This window comes from Lycorma delicatula, chromosome 8, assembly GCF_047948215.1.
Source record: "Lycorma delicatula isolate Av1 chromosome 8, ASM4794821v1, whole genome shotgun sequence".
Classification (NCBI taxonomy): Eukaryota; Metazoa; Arthropoda; class Insecta; order Hemiptera; family Fulgoridae; genus Lycorma; species Lycorma delicatula.
The window spans coordinates 53,320,653-53,340,514 of NC_134462.1; the positions used below are offsets into that span (position 1 = coordinate 53,320,653).

The 19,862-nt window shown below is 29.9% G+C and overlaps 1 protein-coding gene across 7 annotated transcripts in view; it reads right to left on the bottom strand.

The window, feature by feature from the left end:
* Nucleotides 1–19,862, bottom strand: part of trc (Serine/threonine-protein kinase tricornered) — a 594,883-nt gene that overhangs the window by 78,416 nt on the left and 496,605 nt on the right. The window contains exon 1 of one of the 7 annotated variants that reach the window (XM_075372911.1): nucleotides 18,446–18,475. The exons of the other annotated variants lie outside the window; for them this stretch is intronic. The gene's annotated coding sequence lies outside the window, so the exon portion shown is untranslated. Of the gene's footprint in view, nucleotides 1–18,445; nucleotides 18,476–19,862 lie in introns of those variants that run through there. 7 annotated transcript variants of the gene reach the window in all.

Below are 19,862 nucleotides of genomic sequence, written 5' to 3' on the forward strand. Positions count from 1 at the left end.
TCTGTTACATTTCACAAGTCGTAAAATTCCTTTATTCACTGGTGACTGATTGTGGACACCACATTAACAGTAACTTACGGTATGTAAGTTGAGTCCCCAACAACTACGATAAATTTTTAACGACTGATCTAATTCCAAGGCAACCAACAGTCGGATCTGTTACCGAAACGAAAGCTCTAATTTACTGCAGTTAAATGGATGCAGTCTTGTGATGTAATTAATTAGATTACAACTTTCAAATAGAAACTATATTTTCTTTTATATTTTATCAAAGATTTTATAGTGAATTCGTTCTACTGGCAACAGAATATAAACAAGCATAAAGAAAATCTATCGAGATAAAACCACGTTAACTTTATAACGCTGGTTATAAAATAAAGTTTGTTTCTACATTTTTTGAGCTATATAATTTCCGTGTAAACAGATTGCTTGATTAACACTTTTGAATATTGTTATCAATCACTGAACAATTTTATGATTTTTTTTTACGTAATACAATGTAAATAATGCAGTATGAAATAAAATCCAGTAAAGCTAAATATTAGAGAATAAATAATCAAGAAGTAATTTCCAAATTTAAAATTAAGATTATTTGTAATAAAATTTATGATTATTATTGCTGATGAAAGAAATGTTATTTTAACGTTCACAGAATAAAAGTGTTAAGTATTTGTATTAGGTAACCTATATATAACAAATCAGAGTGGAATACAGACATTTATTAATAGATGCGCATGCTCAGACCAGCCGTCTTAGCAATTATGTTAACTGTAACGTTTGAAAAGATAGAATGGAAAATTTATGACCTACCATAATATAACTGAATTAATGGCTTAATACAGTGATTCCCAATGATGCGCCGCAGCCTCTTTACAGAGGCGCCGCGAAATATCATAAAAGCTTCAAAATTAATTGAACCAAGGCATTTATAATTATTTATTCAATGTTAATAAAATAAAACAATAATGAAGATACACGAGTTTTATTTATTTTTATCTGTTACTTAGTCATACTTAGGGTAGGGCGCCATGGAAAAATTTTTTAACTGAAAAAGGGCGCCGCGACTCGGAAAAGTTTGTGAACCACTGGCTTAATACAACATAATAAACTATAAGAATGAGTTAAGGAAATTATAAAAATATAGAGAAAAAATATCAGAAATCCGCAAAACTTATTAATTGTAAATGATAAAATTATATATTACCGATAAGGTTCACAGTATATAAAAATAAATACTCTATTATTAGCGTGAACAATTACATTTTTTTTAATGTAATACATGATGTTACACGCCTACATAAACTACAAAAAATTATAGATTATATAATATACATAAAGAGTTTTACACGGATCATTAACACAAAAAAGAAACCAGAATTTGACATCAAAATGAATGTCGGTAAATAAACCTACAAAAAATTACATAGGTAGAATAGTAGTAGCTGTCACGATTATATACGGTTCAGTTTCGTCACTAGTTATTCACCTACGCGCCCTTCCAAAGTCAAATAATATCCTTGACAAACAAAAAATAAAAGGAGTTTATTCAGGAAAGTCTATGTTAACATTAAACTCTAAAATCTGTTATGCTTAAATATATTTATTCATGGGAACATGTTTTGTATATTTGTGTCAAACTTTGATATACGTATAAATATAGGACAAATGGTAATATGCAGATTACTTTATTTAAAAATTAAATAAATAAGTAAAATAAATTTTAATTTAATTAAAATAAATTAAAGACTTCAGCCGAGAAGACAAGTGTCTAAAACGTATAGTTTCCAAAAGAAACAGGTTAATTAATTTATTGTTTCACCTATGTGCTTCTGTAATGGATATGATACAGGTTAAGCACACATACGGTACAAACGGAATTAAGTTTCTTTCTCCAAAAAATATTATTTTATTTGTAGGACAGAGAAAAATATAGATCACTTTATCTGAGATTTACATTTGTCAGCTTGATTAATTCAATGAAAAACTTTACTATTAAATAAAAACAGAAATTGCAATGCAATTCTCAATTAATGTACAATTAGGTTAATGAAATGTACTTAACATTTACGACCACGTTAAAGATGAAAATTTAGAATTTACAAGCTATGCGATGAAATAGTGGTATTTTATTATCAGGAACCTACTTTATGCTATGAAATTCTACATACTTTTATGTATGTATATTTATGTATGTATATTTAGAAAAACTACATACAAACTACATTTTTTTAATTATAAGAAGAAAATCAATAAATTAATCATTGCGTCTGTATTTATTAAACGTTTATTACTGACAAATGGAAAATATAAAAAATTCTTTATACAAAAGTAACTTAAAATACGAGTATATCGCAACACCCAGTAGTAAAATAGCGTCGCAAGTCGGATTTTCATGAAATTGCGATCTTTATAGCAAATGATTCAGAAATTTGTGTTCTTTTCCAGAATAATACTTTCGTGACTCACTCTATCTTACAAATGTCCTAGTGAAGTATTATTAAAATTGAGTAAAGGTATGCATTTACTTTGCAGCTCTAACACAAACTAAAGTTTTTTTAAAAACTCAGTTTAGACTTACGATACCATTTTACTAGGTGTGCGATATTCAAAGTTTTGCGAGAAAAACATGAATTTTTATGTCTTGATGTAAATAAATTGAAAAGGTGTTTACAAATTTCAGCTAAGCTATTATTTACCAAACTACTAATTTCCATTCGAATTAAACATTATTCGTCAAAGTTAAAAAAGCTCGGTTGATGCGTATAGAACCCACCGGCTTGGTCTAGTGGTGAACGCGTCTTCCCAAATCAGCTGATTTGGAAGCCGAGAGTTCCAGCGTTCAAGTCCTAGTAAAGCCAGTTATTTTTACACGGATTTGAATACTAGATCGTGGATACCGGTGTTGTTCTTTGGTGGTTGGGTTTCAATTAACCACACATCTCAGGAATGGTCGAACTGAGAATGTACAAGACTACACTTCATTTACACTCATACATATCATCCTCTGAAGAATTATCTAAAACGGTAGTTACCGGAGGCTAGGAAAAGAAAGGGGTTGATGCGTATAGGGAGGAGATAGATAGTTGTACCAGCAACTGGCTTCTTGCTACCTACAAAATCTTGCACATTCTACAGTATTATTGGTAATGCCAACATTACTTCAGATATCCTAGAGAGAACTACTGCACATCTATATTTTCAAGATTTTAATTTTGATACCAGCTCAGCTTGAAAAACTTCTTTTTTAAAGCAAAAAATCTACATCTACAAATATCAAAAAAATTATAATAAACTGATGACAAAAAATATCGAAAAACAGTAAAAATTATCAAAGAGAACACGGATTCCAAGAACAGGATGAATAACGTTAATGTAAAATGTACAAAAAATTTATATACAGTTATAAAAATCTTCATAATAATAAATGTAATTTATTTAATAAATTCTTAAGTGGAATTTTAGACCGGTTTCTTTACAATTGGTTAAACTCGGTTGAGTAAAATACAAAAAATTATAGATTTTAAATCGATTGCTGGACTACTTAAAAAGTAAGATATCAGAAAAAAGTGATACAAAATCTGATCAAGACGTTCCTAAACATTATTCAGCAAGTAACTTTTAAAACTAAAACATCAAAAAGACTTTTTAAACAGAACCGAATAAAGAAGAAAATGCAATAAAAACAAGCATATAATTTATTACACGATAAACAGGTTTACTGTTTAAAGTATACAAGGTACTTCATAATAAATATTGAAGTAATGAAATATTCTCAGGAATTTTTTAACACCATATAACACATTAATGGACTAATTTAAATACCAGACAGAATGTTTTTAAAACGGTGGGCTCATCATACTTTTCGGATTCTGCTTGTAAAATTAAACAAAAAACATCCTTAATAATAATAACAATATCTTCGTTCTCCTCCTGTCCGACGTTTTGATATATTTAGTAAAAAATTACATCTTAAGTTCGGATACAGGAATCGCATTAATATTTGTGTCTTTGCAATAAAGTTTTGTTTTAAGCAAAAAATCAGGTCTTAAATACCTTCGGAAATGATAAAATGGCGACCATGTTTATTTTTCAATCGGTTATGTCTTCATAAATATAAGATTTATCAAAATGCAAGCTATTTGCTAAAATATTAAGGTTTTTATTTTGAACAAAATGACATTTTATTTTTTTTTAAATCGGTTAACAAATAGCCGAGTTATGGCAGAAAATTGGTGTTTAATTTTGTGTTTGTTTTCTTGTCCGCCACTTTACGTTCAATTCCATTAAATATTAGTTGTCTTTATTTATTGTTAATTCTAATATTGTAAAACAGTATCAAATTAAGTAATAATTTTTTCATAATATTAGACCTAATAATTAAAAAAATAAACAACTTCCCGAGATAATCTTAAGTTAATTGATGAAAAAACTATTTTTTTTTTTTTTTTTAAATAAACAGTTAACAATTGTTAAACATTATAATAGATGTTCGAAGTGTCCACCATAAAAATAACACAAGTGTCCAATCTTTTCCGAGAGATTGTCTTAACCGTTCAAAAATTCCGGGAGTATTCCTGTTTTCATGAAATCCATTTTGGATCGTTTGTTGAAATCCCCAACGTTACGGAATTGGAGTTGAAAAACTATTTCAAATGACCCCACAGGTAGAAAAGCCAAGAGGGTTTAACTCAGGTGGTGGAGCAGGCCAGGGCACTGGCCCTCGGTGGCCTATCCATTTTTCATGGAAAGTTTCATGCAGGAAATCTGATACCGACTGAAATGTGCTGGAGCTCCATCCTTGTAAAACCACATAATTTCTCTTAATTATAGGGGGATAGGTCTTCCAACAAATGTAGAAGATTTTCGGTCAAATGAGCAAGATAATTTTCTCCATTTAAATAATTTGGTAGAATGACAGGACCCAAAAGATAGTAATTAAAAATACCTGGCCATATGTTCAGGGAAAATCTTTGTTGACGGGTACTTTGAAAGGTAAAATGAGGATTCTCGTCGCTTCAGTTACGCTGGTTGTGATAGTCTGAGCACCATTCCTGTTGAAAGAAGCTTAATTTTTAAATTGTTAACATGATCAACAGTAATAATCGCAGTGTAAAATTATTCAAAAGTGAATTTGTGAAAAATGAATATCAATTGTTTTATTATTATGTAAAATGAAATTTTATTGTGAGAAAATTATTACTTAATTTGATACTTATTTACAATACTAGATCAACAATAAATAAAGACAACTAATATTTAATCGCATTGAACGTAAAGTGGAGGAGATGAAAACAGATACAAAATTACATCAATTTTCTGCCGTAACTCGGCTATTTGTTAAACTATTTTTAAAAAATAAAATGTATTTTTTTCCAAAATAAAAGGCTTAATATTTTAGTAAATAGCATAAATTTTGATACATCTATAGAGTCATAACGTATTGAAAAATAAACACGCCGCAAATTTTTTTTTTGCCTAATTTTTTTGATAATTTTAAAACTTTAAAAAGACGCTTAACAAATATTAATTAGATTCTTCTATCCCAATTTGAGATATAAATTTTTATATAAAAATAACAAAATGATAGACAGGAGGAGAACGAAGGATTGCCATTTTTCTTAAGGATATTTTTTGTTTAGTTTTGCAAATAGAATCCGGAAAAGTATAGCCAGCCCACCATTTTGGAAACACCTGTATAAATTACAGGTCATAAATTTATTACTGTATATAAATTTAAATCGTGCACAAAATGTATCGTACAACCAGTCTACTTTATCATAACAAATAACGTAATTTGTACCAAAATTTACAAGAATTAACCAGAACGAGATAGTTACCGTTTAATTTAATTCAATTCTAAAAACCGAATAAATAAAAAACAATAAATAATGAACAACAAATGAATATAGCATGAATATCGTATCCCGCGTGGCGTAACTCGGCAGCAAACCAATCTTTTTTCTAATTGTTTGCAGGAATCGAACCGATCATTTCACAAATTGCAATAATAAATTCGTATAAAACGGATCTAATGAAATTATTTCTAATAAAACAACAAAAGCAACTAAAAGTTCAATGAACAGCAGATAAAGCATGCACTTTCTAAATATATATGATACAAAAATAAGTTTTCATTTTTCATTAGTAGGTATTTCAATTTTTTGCGATTACAACTCTAAAATTATACTAGAGAAAACTGAAACCCAGACGATAAAACTTACCTAACGTCAAACTTCTAGTAAGATTTTTTGTTCCTATGAAACCAAGATTCAGAAAATAATCCGACCAAGTTTCATCGATAAACAAAAGCTGAAATGTAAACTTATCAACACTTCATTAATAATAAAGTATTTTTGTGTACAGAAAACCTTACGAAGGTTTCAAATTAGGCAGATCTCTCGAGTTTCAAGAACATATAACAGTTTCAACTCAAATATAATTAATAAAAATTATAACAGAAGAATTATTAAGGAGAATCGGAGAGAACAAGTAAATGCTAAATGTAATTGAATATAGGAAAAAGAATCGGATAGGACATGTATGAGAAAAGTTGTGTGGATGCTATAGACGGCTTGGTGAATGGAAAATACGAGGAGACAAAGAGATTGTTTAAGAGAGCCGCTTGGCAGGCTGTTCACGGGGTGCCTCAGCTGGGACTGCTGCCCGACTTGTGGAAAGTGGCTTTGGTGAGGGTGTTCTTAAAACCAGGAAAGGTCCTAGTGAGGTCGGCAGCTATCGGCTCATCAGCCTCTTGTCGGTAATCGGCAAGTTTCTTGAAAGGCTGGTTGTGGAGCGGCTCTGGAAATGCACTGAGGTGAACTGTTTTCTAAATCGAGGTATAGCTTTACGAAAGGGTTTGGACGATTGCATCTTAAATGCTCTTGCCGAGGTGGAAATCGCAGACTGTAAATATGTTTTGGCAATTTATATAGACATAGAGGCAACATTTCCTTCCTTGTGTTGGAGTTCTATCCTCAATGAGTAGGAACGCCGCAATGTTTCTGTAGCCCTGCAGGCCGTAGTACGTGAATATTTGTCTAATCGTACGGCTCTGTTTAAAGACGCGCACCTAGTTGTGGAAAAATCCGTCACCAGAGGAAGCCCACAGGGTTCCGTTCTCGGACCCCTGCTGTGGAACCTGGTAATTGACGGGTTTCTTGGATTGACATTCCTAGAAGGGGTCTAGGGGCTATTTAGGACACTGGTCGCTAAACTGTTTCGAGGCTCAGTAGCCGTTTGTGATACAGACATTCGGTCTTATGCTTTAGGGCAACCGAATGGAGTGGTGGCGGTAGAAATGCCAAGCAAACCAATTTACAGAGAAAAAACAAAGAGGTTAGCAAAAGATAGAACAAGGTGGAGAGGAGCAGCCGTGGCAGCCTGCTCTAATGGCAGGACACTATGAATGAATAACTTAAGAAAAAAAAATTTTCTCCATACAACTACTTTCCCAATCATTGTTTACCTGAATAAATTCTTTGAACCATCCATTAAAACCATTAAACGATCAAAGAAATATCTTTAAAAAATTCGTAAAATTTAAGAATTAATCGCACGTTTCTCGTTAACATTCATGAAATATTTTGTTCTTCAGAAATTGCTTCTTTTAATGGTGATTATAGGATCCACAATAAAAACCACTTCTATTCGCTTCTACAGTGCCATTCAAAAAGTAATAATATTTCAGAAACACGTAGCCGATTATTTTCATATAAATCACAATTTTTATAACTTAAGATGGGTAGGGCAAACTAAAAAAAAAAAACTATATAATAACGTAGCAATCGGCTCATTATTAAATTTACCAAAGAAAGTTTACTATTTTTATAAACGTACGTAACAAACAGGAATCAGAAACCTTTATTCCTGAAAAACGGTATCGGACCAGTACTCTTATCAGATACCCTAAATTTCTTATAAATCCTTTTCTGAACGTTTTCAATCGTAAGAACATAATGTTATTCCCTCCCGCAAAATGTCGTTTAAGTATGGGGATATCTCCTTATCTTTCTTGAAATGTTTTATCTACCCGACCTATAAAAGAGATCTGCACTAAAACTTGTAGACAGCCTGAATTGAAGTTTTAATTGTTCAGATTTTTTTAAACCAATCTACTTTTTATTAGATATTTATTATTTGTTTCTTTATTGTTTGTTTTTTTTTTACTTTTTAAACCGGTTAAAATACTTGGTTTACAATTTTTTACCTATTTTTAGTTAATATTTTTTATAAATTTTATGCAATATAATTTTTTGGTCAACGGTTTTTAGACTATTATCTTATTTTCAAAAATTCCTTAACACAGATTTTTATTTACATAAAGTTCTAATTTGTTTAATAAACACAGTTATCTGTAAAGATCATAGGTAAGGTATAGCGACTTCCCGAACACATTGCACTGCGTGCCGCTCCATTAATTTTCCCACTGCAGACAGTTTTCTTAAATCAGAAACGTTTTCAGAGGCGATTTTGATTTATTACTTTGCATCAGTAACATTCTGCCCGATCAGTCCAGCAAGAAAGGAAGGTAGAGTCTTTAAAATCTGAATCTCTATAGATATCAAAAGGTAGGCCCGTACAATATCAAAGATTACAGCTGATAAATGACATCTTACCCGTACCTAGTATCTTACCAAAAGATTTACTCCCAATTTTATGTACCATCATATAATATATTAACTTAAATTTTAATCGCTTAATAGTTAACATTTTTAATGTATTATAAATAAATGTGTTCATAGATTTCTAAAGAGTTTATGCGTCATGGAAATTAAACTTCATAATTTTTTTTGATAATAAACAATTTCCAGAATTATTCCAAACGAAATTATATAATTAATTAACTTTATATTTATGGTTAATAACGAAATCCGAATGTAAGTGTTGAAATACGTCTATCGGTCTACTGTTGCTCAATCGATTTTATAGGCGACTATAATTTTAAAGCAAAATTTTTACATAATAAATAATTCAAACGCGTTACATAAAAATATGAAACTAATAAATTATGTAGAGCGTGAAAACGACTTAAAATTAATAAATAACTTCCCGCCAATGATTAATTAAAATAATTCTTAATCTCTTTACGTAATAAAAGCACATGTAAGGAAACAAAATTCAACGGTAACAAGTGCAGAAGTAAACAGGTCATAATCGCTATTCAATTGTAGTTCGCATACATCGGTCGTTTAATACACAATTAAGTAGACTGTCGGCAGTACAACAGCGGCAGCGTGTGCCAAAACAGCCGCTGTTAGATGTCGATGGGTAACAGTACAGTGACCCAGTCTGAGGGAGCGAAGCCGTTCTTGGGGTCATCCCCACTACAAAACGATCAGCCACCTGCAAATCTAACCGCACACACAACACCCACCGACAACGCGACACACTCGAGCGAGCTACAAAATCATAAATACAGTTGAGTAAACTGTACTGCACAGAGCTACATGTTCGGTATCGGGTTCGACAACACGTCCGAAACGGATAATGAAATTTCAACTCGATCGAGAATAAATAATACGATTTCGTTGTTCGTGCATTGCGGTAAAAGGATGTTACAGTTCCTTCGTATCAAATATCAATAATTTGAAGGTGATATTTTATTCAGGTGCAAATTCGGAACTCGTAAAAAAATCGCCAAGAGATGCTACTGTAATTTTATGAACAAATCAGTTGTACAGAATATAATCCAAACGTGTTTTATATTTATTACATTACAAAAACGTGCTCGATTAACTACCATCGATATAACTAACAGTCGGGTCACTAGAATACATATAAAAAAGTACTTCTTAACATGGAGAAATTGATAGAAAAATGGAATTAATAAGATCTGGCGACTTACCTTAATTTTTTTGTTTTTCATGAAAATATTAAAAAGTTGAGATACAATTAACACTTTTTACGAGTCATAAAAAATTCCTTGTAGAAAGTCTGAAAATTATTTCCGAAGTTTACTTTTAATTACTATCCTCTTGACTAGGTGATGATCAGGTTGGCTAAATGGTTAAATATATTTCAGTTATTTCCACACTTTATAGGCTACTACTTCGCCTGAAGTAAGTTACCTTTGAGAGATGGGCAAACCTTTTTCTAAAACTTCTGTCGACGGGTGGTTCTTTAATTACTACAGTAAAATCAATTTTTATTGGTGCGTAGAAAAATAATTTACGTATAAATTTATTGCATAACTATGAAACAGATTACAAAATAATGTGCAGTGTATGCAATATAATAGCATTAAAATGTGTAAAATACATTAAAATAATAAACAGCTCGATGTGACTCTATACTTAAAAATATTGAGTTCAATACATTATACAAAAAAAATAAATAAATAAAATAAGAAAAACTAATTACAATAAGTTATATTCATGCAAATGGTTTAACCATAAAATCATCTGCTGATCTCTAAAATCATCTGCATAAATCATCTAATAGTAAAATCCTCAGAACGTAACATACATATATATATATATATATATATATATATATATATATATATATATATATATATACACAACCACACACACAATAAAAAAAATAACTCGAATTCAAATTTACTTCCTTCCACTAACAATTAAATTCCTCTAATAACATTTCCTACACTTAATAGTCTCCTGAACAAACTTAAATAAATCAATTCCTATTTAACCCGTTCAAAAAGTATCTAAATTACTCGTTACTTAAATTCCCTTAAAAATTAAACCTCTTCCTATAAAATGAACAATGTCCTCCTCACCATCAGAGCGAGATTTAAAAGCGGTCGGTAATTCTTTTCCCCTTGAGGGTAAGCATTTAACGTTAATATTGAACTTCTCGATAAAAAAATGGTACTGCTAAATACCGGTTGTTACCGGTAAAACAACGTGTTTTAATTTGTCTCCGGTTTTACGCATGAATCCATCTCCAACCATCCTTGCCATTCTTTTCTATTTATATTAGCGAAAACATAATTACTTTTTGTCGATACACTATCCTCAGAACCTTATTATAAAATTACAAAAATTAAAATTCAAAAAAGTTCAAGATGCTGTGAAAGTTTTTGAAAGCGAATCAGAAATCGCTTTAGAAGTACATATCTTCTCCAATAAGAAGTAGAAAATATATATGAAAGAAAAAAAATCTTTTTAAAGATAATGTGGCTACACAAACATAAAATCCACAAAGCGTGGTGAACAATTAGAAAATGAAATTAATTATTGTAATATATTTCATGTTAATTGATCGCTTCAATTAAATAAAATTTTTACACATACATTCTAATTTAAACAGCCATTTAGTAGAAAATTACTTAATTAGGATCATTCACCTGGTTAAATATAAATTTACAAGGTCAAATAAATATCTGCAGAAACGTCAGTCAATCTTAATAATGATTGTCTGAACAAAACTACAAAGAAACAATTACTTGTAAATTCCATTGAATGAAAAAAAAACTGTAATTTAATTATTATTCGTTCATTATTATTATGGAAATTTTATTAATTTTAGCGGGAAACGAACCAAAAATAAGACATTATAATTCGTTGTATATATGAACATTCATTCAGGTACTTGCAAAAAAATTTGATAAAAATGACACAAACAAGAAGAGAAAACGTCAAACAACCTGATTAAAGCAAACCCACTTTATTACTTGTTTTGTCAATCACAACACAAAAATTACAAACTCTGAAATAATTTCAAACCAAATTCGACTGAAATGAATCGACAACGCTTAGCGGTAGGGTTTAAGATGTAAATTTACTTCTCGATAATAACAGTATAAAAAAGAACAAGATATTTACCCTTTCACGATTTAACTCCAGTTCAATCTATGAACGAGGTTATGTACGCGTTGCTAAACCGAATAACTCATAGTTAACTGGAGTAACCAAACCCAGTACTCCTTTGAATAGTCAATTGTCTCTAGGATGTCATTTCTGGGCTGTTCATCCTAGGTTTAGTATTGACACGAAGGAAAGTTTAGTACAGAGAGCAAAAAGAAACATTTTTGCGATTATGTTAATGGAAATCTGATTAAATTTTATTATAAAAGGAAATTATAATTATAGTTTTAAATATTACAAAATAATTGAATTATCAAGAAAAAGAAGAGCATTAACTTTAACAAGAATTATAACGGACCAAAACGGGAATATTATTTTTCCAAAATTATAAGACTTCTAGTAAAGAAAAGCAATTAAATAAAAATTATGTGACGTTTCTCAACAACTGACGCTGAGAAACAAAAGAAAATGATAAACAAAAGATGAGATTGAAATGGATTTAAGAATGTATTATTCGGACAAAAAACTTACAAAAATATAAAACTGAATTTTTACGATAATTGTTTCTTGTGTAAAGCTAATAAATAATATGATTATTTTTTTTTTAAATCAAGATGTTTTGTATTAAATATTTCAAGTACATGTTTTAGCTTCCCGGACCACAATTAGGTATTGCTTCAGAGGATGAGATAGAATGGCAATTTTGTAGCGTGTGAAAATGCCATGTCTGACCGGGATTCAAATCCGGAACCATCGGATGAAAGGCTGAGACTTTGCAACTCGCGCCACGGAAGCCGCAAATATGTTTTATATTAAATAGAAGGTGACTTTAATAAACACAACGGAAAATGAGTCGGCAAAATTTCGTATGACTCCTCGAATATTGAATGAAGGGAAATCGATTAACTGTAGTTGTTTAAGTACTAAATATAAAAAAATTCTTACACGAGTTCTGTACAAGAAAATAGATTTATCGTTATTTTATTTTGTATAATTTAAACCCCAAGAAATATACAAAACCCAACCCAACCCTACCCTACTAAAGGGCAGTTGTGGGTCTGTGTGTCTATATATATAATTATATGTGTGTGTGTGTGTGTGTGTGTGTCCGCTTGGCTTAGCTTAGTACCGGAATGTACAGATCTCACTGGTGGAAAATCCCGACTCGTTAGTAAACGTATCGCGGTGGTCAGGTGTATAGTTGTTACATTATTATATATCGATATATATGCGAAATATAAATATTTTATCACAATCACATATTATGTGATTGTATAACAGAATGAGATTCACATATTATGAGAAAACTATAAGATGTATAATTTTTTTATTTAATATTTATATTTTCTGTTTATAAAATAATTATTATAAACACAGGTTTGATGAAATAAATAAAAATAGCGAGAGACCCTACCACACACGCATAAAGTTTAAACTGACTCACACCATTGTGAATCGCTGCATATGCGCGTATGAAAAATAACCTCAATTTGAGGTTATGTTGGCTTTGTATTTGTGATGACTGTTGTCGACCATAAATTGAGCTTACTGAAAAACGATTCAATCAATCTTCACCAACATTTTCCTTGTTCACAATTTCAAATTCACTACTATACAGCATATCTAAATTTCAATATGATTTATCTAACAGTTTTGGAAATTTTCGACCCACAAATTTGATATGTAGACATACATAAAGAAATTACATTTTAAGTGAATGGTGTTTTCGATCTACTTATATCTCGAATCTAAAGAAAATCAATTTCACCACCCAATCCCTCCGTGCGACCGAAAGGAAATACCGCAGTTTTCTTTGAAAAGTCGGTAAAAAAAGAAAGAAACATACCCATTAGTTGTTAATTAGATGACTGTAATCTGTTATCAATCAACGTTAAAATCTTACACGATATCTTTAAATAACTCACAAATCGATTATAGAAAAAAAATTAAATCGAAACCACTTCTTTAGAAATGAATAATTTAGATATACGTCTACTCAGAAGAACTAACGATTTTTTTATTTTAAAGCTACAACTGAATAAATCCCGCATTCAAAATAAAGATAACTTATTTTCAACGGTGAGAAAAACCGAATGTGATATAACTTAGATTATACGTTCGATAAATAGGCAGTGGAACGAGCATGAATAAGTTATGTAACGTTACACACGCACAATGGAATAGTAGGTAAATGCGTTTTAACAAAACAGAATACGAGCACCAGAAATCTGCATTATTATTTTCCACTTGAAAAATAAAGCTGTCCTAAAATAACTTAACAACGAAAGTAACATTAAGATAAAAGGCACTCGCATTGTTAAATATTCAAAATGGTTGATTTTAATAGTACCGTAAGTAACTTTTTAAGTGCTTAATACTTTAGTATTACTTGCACCGCATCGACTTCATGTTAATGGCTTCTTCAGAATTATTCATAGTATATAATTTTACCGAATATATTAAGATTCAATTCAGTCAAATATAATCCAAAAAAATTACAATGAAATTCTTATACATTTAACATGTATTTTTTTTTTCAAGAAATTTCTAAATTAATAACCGATTTTGATAATAGAAATGTAGTAGTATCTTACCTTTTTTATATCAGTTTCGTTTTGTTAAAACAATTTTATTTATATTACAGAAATTTTTGTTTTTTGAGCAGAAATAATATCTGCGATACTCTCACCGTACGATTTACAATTTCATAGTAACTTTTTTGGATATCACTGCGTTTTGTTAAATTATTCTTTTATTTTTTTTTATGAATTACTGATTGTTATCTTATGGATTTATTATTTAAATTTATTGCATTACAACAAACTAATTGAATTTAACGGCCAATTTTTTTTTGTTGATACTCATATTATTCGCTTCATACCTAATTTTCCTTTTTTAATAAAACTAGTATAATGACCTTTACGACTCGAAAATCCGTGAGGTAACTATTGCACTTACTACTTTGTAAGTGAAACCCTCGATTTTTAAATTTGATTTTACCAATCGAATGTATTTTTATTTTATTTAATCTTTTTTTTTTTTATAAAACTAGTTATAATCGCTTGTAAACTAATACACTTTTATTTTTTTTAAGGAAGTGAGTGGAATTAAAAAAATTGTTTCATCTTCAGTACTTTCATTTATAACGGCATTTACTATTAAAACAGATAGTAGAGTAAATTTCTTTTAAATTTTATTATTTAAAGTACATTATCAAGTTTTTGTACGCTACCTAGTACTATCAAGTACTGCTATCTAGCGGGGCGATTCGTAAATGGACATTAAAAAAATGAATAAAATGACATATTCGAATCCCGCTGTTCATCAAATGGAAAAAAAGTTGTCCCAACAAAATTCGAGATATATTTTGAAAATATTCTTTATTACTAATCTAATTGAACTGAAATATAATGTTTTCACGCTTATTTGCTTACCCCATTTTCAATTCACTGTTAGGTTAGGTCATGTTTAGAACTGTACACGTAGTTCGTTGACTTCCTCGCCTCTTACAGACGAAATTCTAACGAACTCCGTAATATACTTAAAACGGATTATGAGTAAATAACTTTTTTCAATCTTTGTTTTTTAGCTGTAAAAAATATACACAATTTTATATACATATAAAATTCGAACGTAAGAGTTCAAATATCTTATAACAACTTCCACGGAATTAATAGTGGAATACTACAGTAAAAAAATAAAAATCAAGAACTAACCTCGCTTCGTTTTACCTATACTATAAGTTTAAATTTTGATATTAGTTTAAATAGATACTTATGTTATGAATTAATTCAAAGAGATTTAAATATTTCCTGATTATAAGAATCAAGATGGCCAAATATATGTTTCCGGCTCTCTGTATTAATAAATTAAGTAAAAGATCCTTAATCAAAAGTCACCTCAACAGGACAGAATCTTCTTTTTTCTGATGTTTCAAGAGCTGTTATTAGTCGCATTGTTCATGGCCATTTAGGTTTCAGAAAGGTTTGTGCATGTTGGGTGCCACACGTCTTAACGAACATCACAAAAAATCCGAATGCTATCTGCTTTACAATTTTTGTTGCGCTACACAGAAAAAGGTGATGAGTTACTGAAGATAAAACGTGGATTTCGTATTGCACGCCAGAAAGAAAACGGCTGTCAAGTGAATGGTGTCATCCTCAATTACCAACCGGACTGACAAAGGTCAAGCCATAGCCATTTGGACGCAAACCGATGGCATCTTTTGGGATGGGTTTGGCATACTGTTATTGATTTGATGCCACGTGGAACGAGCATAAATACAGAAGCCTACTAAGAAACTTTACGTAGCTACTACGACACTTTACGTAGGTTACGGCGCGCTATTCAAAATCCGCGACGTGGGCGGTTCACCGACGCCGTCATCCTGCTAAAAGATAATGCACGTCGTCCACTTGTTGCGGGTCCAACAAGTGATTTACTGAGAACATTTGAATGGGAAATTTACGATCACCCACCATGTAGTCCCGATTTAGCTTCTTCTGATTACCATTTGTTTGGGAAATTGAAAGAATTTTTAAGTGGTAAGCAGCAATTCGCAGGTGACGATGAACTTAAAAATTCTGTTAAATCAGTGGCTAAATGGACTGGCGGGAGAAGAATACGACCAGGGTATATAGAAGCTAGTGTATCGCTACGATAAATGTCTTTAATTCATGTGGCGATTATGTAGAGAAGTAGTACGTAAGGTATGTAGTTTAAGAGAAATAAAAAATATTTATAAAGTTTTCAGAATAAATATTTTTACAATGAAACTGTCTTTACTTTAGAGATAACCTGTCGTATAATTAATTAGCAGACCTGCAAAGGATAACCTGTGCGCAGGTATATTCAGATAATATTTCAAAAAAAAAGAATATAAAACTTAAAACTGTTATCTAAAAATTAAAGTTTTACATAAATAAAAAAAAGTTCTTATAAACAAATACTTAATTGTTAAAGATTCGGATCAATAAAAATTTCAACTTATCTTAGAAAAACAATGAAAGAATAAAAAAAAATAATAAAATTCAACGCTCTAAATTTATTAATAATCAAGAAGATACAAGAATATGAAGATAATGTAAATAATATTTATATTTTTGTACACTTTTTTGCTTAGTATTGTATAAATTGAAGTAAAATGAATATTGTTACATCTGTTATGTTGTTAACACAATTTTGTAATAAGATAATGCTAAATAATCACACTATTAATATTATAATTATAAATTTACCCTTAAATTTGCCTTTCGTACTTTGATTAGCTCCTTTATTGGATTTTGTATAAAAAACCAAAGGTTATTAAAGATAGGATTAGAAAATTAACTAATTATGAATCATTTAGAAAGGATGGCAAAAACATGTTTAGAAAAGTGATTCATACACATTTGTCATTATCCACTCATCTATTTCTTTAAGGGGTTTTTCGTTCACTCTGCTTTACATAAATGTAGCAGGAATCTATAAGTATGCAGTCTATCAGTCTGCAGCCTCATAGGTCATTTCGGAGTATTATAAAAGTGATACTGGATAGCCTCAGATTATATGATGAATCATTGGTATTAGGGAGGTTATATTTTTGTTAATTTATAAAACAAAACTCATTTCTAACAACTGAAAATCACCTTAACAAATTACACCCCAAGAATACATTGACATTCTCAACAGAAACTCAGCAGGTCAAATCTACACCCGAAGAATTGAAAATGATTCGAGGGATCACCGATATGGAAAAAGAGCTGGTGGTGAAAAGGACGATCCAATCTCAGAAGAACCAGTACAATGAAAAACAATCACATCCAGAGAAAATCACACAGAGCCTTCCACACACTTGGCGTCGTTCATCTTGTTCACTGTCACTTTTAAGATTATAGGCATGTTTTAATCTACTTAGGGGCGGTAAATTACTGATCAAAGATTTTCCATTGACCAAATTAAATAAATACTACAAAAAAAAATGTGTTTCCTTCATAAATTGCATCTAGTACATCTAAAGAGGTTTTTACGTAATAACCTCGTTAACGCCTGACACAATTTGCGGCATGTCTACGCGCATAACTGTATTGTAAGTCCAGCTATAAGCCACACTGACAACATCAAAGACAGACCATAAAAACGTAACGTGAATATATTCCCGATCCATAAGAACGTACACATTCCACGTATCCATTAATGTTCTTGCGTTCTTTTAAACATATTTTGATGAGTTTTTCTAATAGTAAAAAATTTACCATTTTTTAAATAATTATTTCTCGGGATTGAATCAGAGAACTTTCAGATGAAAGGTCTTATATTAATAACGTTGTAATTTTCCACAGAAATCAGAGAGCACTGATTCCTCCGTTACTTCTAAAAACGGCAGTCGATAACGTTACGTGTTTTAACTGGAAAATATAATTTCCTGCTTAAAAAGGTTTTGTGAAATTTTTCAAATAGGTATGCAAACTCTACAAAACATATATAATGCAAAAATTATTACAATTTAAGGATTATGCTGGTTTATTACTGTTAACACCTAGTTTTCTTAACGACAAAAAAAAATTAATATATATATATACATATATATATTTAAATGGGGCGTTCATTTTCTACACGAGCAATATTATAAGCTCATATACAAATAAATTAATATTAATTTCATGTAAAATATTTCATATTTTTTTAAAACTTACATACAAGTAGAAACACATTCGTTCTGTCGGCAAGGAATGGTTCACATACCTAAAACATAGAAATAAATTTATAAACATTAACTACCAGTATAGTATTACAGATATAACACAATAATTATTATCTTGATGATGATAAAAAAATGTAACAAAAAAATTATAAAATTAAAAATATTACGTACGAGATAATAAATAGAATCCGTAATACCAAAACAACGTAATTAATATACAAATTAATTCTCGATAATAAAAATAACCTTGGCTAATAAAATCTAAACACGAAATTAAGTAAAAATCATCCACATTTCCAAATAAATAATATACAATTATAATACACAAATACATAAAATGCTATAATTTAAAAGAAAGAATTTTTAGAGTATTCTAAATAATTAGAGTTCAAGAGTAACCAGTCTGAAGACTTTGAATGTATATTTCCTGTAATAGTTATTATTTTAATAGAAATTATTTTCTAAATTGATACAAGAGTATTAAGTGTTGAGAAAAAAGATTAAACTGGATAAAATTTATATCATAATTCTTATCATAGAAAAAAGTTAAAAAAAATTATACCAATTTAAAACATTTCCATTAAACGTATTTTTCAATTCTTCTTAAGTTTTGGCTTTTTAAATCGAGGCCATATTAAAAATCTACCAAGCAAAAAACTACTAATTGTTAATTTTAGGTTGAATTTAAAAATCAAAACTTAAAGAGCTATTTTTTGAATTCTTTTTTATTATTTATTACTTCCTTGTACGAAATAAGGATGATCGCGAAAAATTTAAGTTTTCAAATTTCAACGAAAATATCCATTTTGACAATCCCTGAATACATTTTGACTAGTTTCGGCGTCAAGTCTGTACATAAGTACGTGTATCGCATAACGCAACAACGATTAACCGTAGGATGTTGAAATTTTGGATTTAGGACTGTTATAACATCTCCATTGTGCACCTCCCATTCTGATTACAATCTACTGAACTAAAAGTGTCAAAAAAGCCCAAAATCCAAAACATTTGAATTTTGGACTTTTTCTTAACTGCAGTAATAAGCCCTCATTGAGCGGTTTTCAACGATATATCATAACTGGTACTTATTTTCATTGGTTCCAGAGTTATAGTTATAGCTATAGTTTAATTATAGCTTGAATTAATGAAATAATTGGATCTCACAAGGTTCAGATTCTTCGAATCAGAATTCATCTATCGTAAAAACATTTTACAATAAAAATAAAAATATGAAAAAAAATTAGAAGTTAATTAATGAAATAAGATTTTACCTACTTTTAAAAATGTATATATGTAATGTAATAGGCATTTTTAGAGTATTACATTTGTGTATATGTAATAGATTTGGTAAAACATCTGATTATTTAATATAAATTGAAAATTATAATTATAATTAGTTTTCTAGTTTA